The following is a 5,994-nucleotide window of genomic DNA, read 5'->3' on the forward strand; positions in this document are numbered from 1 at the left end:
TTTTGCATATACCCTGTCAAGAAACACATTGGCTGCAATCACCTGGGATTGGATTACAACGCCTTGGTAGAAGCTAAAAAAAAAAAAGGTGATGGAAAAAATCCTGCAAATCCCTTCTCTGGGAGGACCGGGCCCTCGACGACTCTAACGCCACCCTCCTCTATGATGTCAGTACTGGTAGGCTGCGACCGAGGATACTGACCCCACGCACTGACAGGTGTTTGATTTCGTCAATGATCTCTCACATCCTTTGCGCTGATTCACTTCCCAATTATTGAAGACAATTACTTAGGATGCAAAAGATTGGGTCTGCACCTGTACTTCGTGCAAAATTTTAAAAATACATCAGCACATGGATTTATGTGCAGGTCCCCTCAGTTCAACCTTAGTGTACTTTTGCCCACATTCACGTTGACATAGTAGGCCTCTACCCAAATCATAAGGGCACTGTTACCCAGTTTACTGTCATTGACTACTCCACTCGTTGGCTTAAAGTCATCCCCATGCAAACTGCAGCATATACGTCATGTTCATCCCTCCTTACTTTCAGGGTGGATAGTAAGATTTGGTATCCAAGAATATATTTCTTCTAACAGGGGTACCACATTCACCTCTCAATTTTTGGAAGTTATTAGTAAATTTCTTGGCCGTCACTCTACATCAGGCAACTACCTTCAACCCTGCAGCTAACGAATAGTTGGATATATTCATTGCACCCACATATCAGCTTTGTTTGTCTCACTGCAATGACTCCAAGTGGTTTCCCCAGCTTCCCTAGGTCCACCTGGAACTAAGGCCCACTCCTAAAGATCCCCTAAATATTTTGGCTGCTTAAATGATGTATGATGACCCGTTGGTCATCACTGCCAATTTTTTTCCAACTGCAACCTACTGCGTCAACCTCAAGTTCCTACATCATGTTTTTTAGAAAATTTATTCCATGTTGCCAGACATAAAAGCCTCTAGTAGAGCAACACATACCAATAGATATGTTCACGGCAACGCATATTCCCCTGCGCAATGAGACTAGCAAGCAACCACTAACGCCCCCTTATAAGGGCCTTCTCTTCAGTATCCGTCGCACACCGAAGGCTTTATTGATTAACCTACATTGCAGAAAAGACTGGGTTCCCATTGATTGCCTAAAACCTGCATATCTCCTGCAAGTAGGCCCATCTACAGTGTCCTCTTAATATAAGGAGGCCTATTTCACATGTATGTCTTTTTTAGTTCAGCTATTTATCTACCGCACGTGCTTCATACATGCTCATTACACTGTAATGGTATTTACTTTTTTTTTATTTCTCGCTCTCCCCTAAACTGATAATTTAAACCTGTTTAAGCTTGCTCTCACTTGTTTTGTACTGTTTGAATTTGTTGTCATTCTTACTCTCAACTCTCTGTATATGAGCTCATTGTCTTGTTGAATAATCTCAGTTGAATTTATTTCGCCTCTCTGTTATTACCTAACGGCTACTTCACAAACTACGTTATAGTTACCCTTCCTGTCTTGCATTATCAGCTAAGCATTATTTTTTATGTAACATCTATTGAAGTGTTTATTTATTAGTCCAATGATTTTATAGTTATCAATTTGGTGCTGCTTTTTGCTTTGCAAATTTTTGCATTAAGGCACATTCGAAGTACTTGATATCTCTCTCTCTCTCTCTCTCTCTCTCTCTCTTCATCTCTCTCTCTCTCTCTCTCTCTTCCTCTTAATATAAATTGTTCATTTGAACACCAGGACTAGAACCTAATCATGAGAAAATCATCAGGATTAAATGCTTATATGATTAATAAGCTTCATCAAAAACCCTGAAGTGTCAGTCTTCTCTGAAGATAGAAAATAATTCTATGCCGGAAAGGAATTGTGAGACTCAACTTTTGTAAATATCAATAAATATATATTCTGGAAAAGAAATAATCGGGAGAATTACCAGTTAATATTTAGAAAAAATAAGTTTTTTAAAGATAACTTGAAATATCTTCATGGGAACATAACAAAAAGAAATGTAATTTTATTGGGAGCATTTTTATCTTCCTTTTTTTTGCCTATAATTATCTCAAATATAACACTTAATTGCAACAGGTTTATTAATTTCATATAATATGAGACCAAACATTAAATTGCAAAAAATCATCCTATTAGCAATTAGTTGGACCGGATATGCTTAATGATTTTACCTAATCATAATTGTTCATGACAGATGTTTTTCATGTTGTTGTAACAGACTAAGTTTTCCACATGGAATTATTCATCACTAATAGATAAACTCTTCAAATGAAATCAGAATGATTATAAGAAATTCTCTTTTAGCCTCAATGTATGTAACCTGTTGTCGCCATTAAAAAGTTTTACATGATCAATATAAACACAAGTAACTTTTTATTTTTTTAGAATGGAGTTTTATATAAAAGAAATATTATTCAATTCATCTCATATATGAAATATATAATTTGACTTTAACTAATGGTTTGTCATATATGACCAATATCCAGATGTAATTCATATTTTAATAGCAGTTTTCGAACTTGCGATAATATTTATGTACTAAATTGAAAGAGGAGTTAGATGCAAGAAAGGAATTGAGAAAAAAATTGTATATTTACCTATAGGATTGATATCTATAATTGAGGATATGTTTAGCAAACATCGTACTTGCTGCTGTTAGGAATATATTCCATGACGGAGTTCCAGTTTTTTGTTTCAGAATATTGAGAACTGCTCTATACATCTTTTCAATGCACATTATCCATATTTCACATATAATTACCATAACTTGTAGCCTAAAAATCAGAAGGAAAATAGTATTATTTGAAAAATTTATTTATTTTATATTAATCGAATAAAAGATAAGACTACGATGAAATTATGTTAAAGTAACTTCAAATTTGAATGGAATCAGAGTGTTTCTACTTCTTGTCAATAGAGGTCAGCAAACGTCCCTTGTTCCATTCAAGTGAAAGATTCTATCACATTGGAAAAGGGTGATAGATTGATACATATGTAGAAATGTGTGGCAGGTATTTACTATATTAAGTTCTAATTATGTTTTGCTATATTTAACCAAAAAGACGTCAAGAAGCTTCCAGAATGCAAGGATTAAAGAGCTCTTGGCATATGTTCTTTCCATCGGCAGTAGATGGCGTTAGCAGTAGAGTACCATATTTCTTATTATTCCAATCAACCACTTATCATAATTTCTATTACTTCATTTCTGTTGCTATTTTGGCACAATATTGCTATAAAACACAATAACAATATTGTTACGTTCCGAAAGTCATAATAACACAGACCCCTTCTCGCTCCCTCCCTTACATCATCCAGAGTTTTACTTTACCGCCAATAGATGGCATCAAAGACACTTTTTTACAAATTAATGCAGTATATTATTTGACGACCACGTGGGTCCAAAAAGTTTGGTAAGATGATAGAGGCTAAATAATTGGTAGTTGGTAAATTGTTCAAGGATCGTTTCCTTATTTGGCATGGATATATTTTTCAGGAAATGGTGTTAATTTTTTCATATGCTATAGGAATCTACCTGATTTCCCTTATAAAAGTGTTTAGTATTTTTTTCCTTCATCAGAGCACATGGATAATAAGCCATGTCCCTGTACAAGTGACCAAGGAAACAATCATTAGCATCGTTAAGGTGGGTGGGGCGAGTTTGAAAAAGACTGCCAAATGGAATTTCTGTGAATGGAAAATATCATTATTCATTACAGATTCAAATCATTTTAAGAGTAATACTATTGTGCCAGGAGGTGCACAACTGTAGTGTAAATTGATGTTCTTATAATCAAAGTAATAAACACACACAAATAAAATAATAATAAAAAAAAAAAAAATAATACCTGTCTTCGTCAACGCCTGACTGCTTTGCATCATCCACCTGCAGATCTGTGATTTTTAATTCAGTTGTAAAATTAACCTTACAACATCTTCACACATACAAACAGTCTGCCAAGGAAGAGAGAGAGAGAGAGAGAGAGAGAGAGAGAGAGAGAGAGAGAGAGAGATCAAGGTTTATTCCCAAAGATCCGAGTTAGGTTAGTGCAAATAATTTTACCCCAGTCCATCGTGTCATTTCAAAATTAATCAGACGTATCTTGTTGTTGATCGTTCTCTGATTTGAGTGATAGTTTCACATTATTTAGTTCACGCACACGAAAAGTTAAAGAACATAGTTTGAAAATACGGAAATATAGATAGATATGATTATAATGTCTCCAGGATTAATGAGAATATGAATATAATTTTTCTCTATTTAAAAATTTGTTTCATAGGAAGCGCTTGTCCTATATCAATATCTTTTTCATCATTTTGAAGGAAATGATAATGGAATTATCTAAAATTAAATAATTGTTTCTCATTTACTATAAGAGCTTGTAGGATACTTGTCAATGATCAAGCTATTTCAACCTTCTATCTATTTTTTATTGATGAAATATAAATTACAATTCATGGCAATGTCATATAGCTTATATCATAAACATCATTAAGCATTTATATAATGATTGTCTTTCATTTATGTTATGCATATCAATCAGTAAATTTGGAATTTCAATTCCAAGCTCAATGGATAACATTTAGGATGTACTTTTGTTTCCTAATATATATATATATATATATATATATATATTTTCATATCTATATATATATATATATATATATTCATATATATATATATATATATATATGTATATATATATATATATATATACATATATATAAGTATATATAAATATATATACAAATAAATATATATATATATATATATATACAGTATGTATGTATATATATATATATATATATACATATATATATATATATATATATATGTGTGTGTATATATATATGTATATATATATATATATACGTATATATAAATATATATTTATATATATATATATATATATATCATTGGTGAGTAGAAAGTTACTTGCATGAGTAAGATAGCTTTTAATGTCCATAGGGGGAACATATCACATGCAGATTATCATCAAGCCTTACTAAAGTCCACAAGTTTTAAGCTCTTATTAAAAAAAGAATAAAACTCGAAAGATTAGTATGGTCTCATGAATCATATCCTCCAAAGAAGAGCCACTAACGTAAAGGAAATGAAGTTGGAGCCTCTCATAATACCTTAATATTTGTTCACTGAAACAAACGAACCTTGCACAAAAAGTATAACATAACATAACAAAATAAGAAAAACTCTGAATTATTCCATTAATAGATTCGGACTTTTATTAAATTTCAGGAGATAAGATCATTGTTATTTTTTACGTTTTCTTTTAGTATTTCACCATGTGTTACTCATTAGGGTCACGTAACGCTTTGAGGTTGTTTGTTCTCAAATCTTTTCTTACAAGAAACTCTGAATATAAAGTGGCTGTTGAATATTATAATCTCCATCTCATATTAAAATTATGTTTTATATGCATTACAAAATAGGTCGAAGTCACTTTTTTATTCACAATGAGAGAGAGAGAGAGAGAGAGAGAGAGAGAGAGAGAGAGAGAGGTATCATATTGTTTTGAAGTGTAGCATTATATCTTCTTTCGAGGTATATCAAAATTACTAAATCTTATCCATTTTCAATATTGGGAGAGAACACGGTAAAGAGAATGTTCGCTACCTTTCTTTGGTAACTATATTTCAGGTCAAAAAGGCATCCGATTAAATTTAAAGAAATTAAATTTTCAGGGTTTTATGAAACCATTAAATACAACAGTCAAATTTTTTATCAATGTAAACAGTGAATACTAATACATAATCTATGCATAAGAGCGTGCTACTTGAAACAGCACACATAGTAAGGCGAGTGATCGATTCTTAATCAAGCAAGCTGGAAGTAACCCGTAATCTAACAAGAGAAAATACTATTTTCTGTGGAATGTGATTCATAAAATAATAATAATAATAATAATAATAATAATAATAATAATAATAATAATAATAATAATAATAATAATAACTCATCCATG

The sequence above is a fragment of the Palaemon carinicauda genome, chromosome 14, assembly GCF_036898095.1.
Source record: "Palaemon carinicauda isolate YSFRI2023 chromosome 14, ASM3689809v2, whole genome shotgun sequence".
Lineage (NCBI taxonomy): Eukaryota > Metazoa > Arthropoda > Malacostraca > Decapoda > Palaemonidae > Palaemon > Palaemon carinicauda.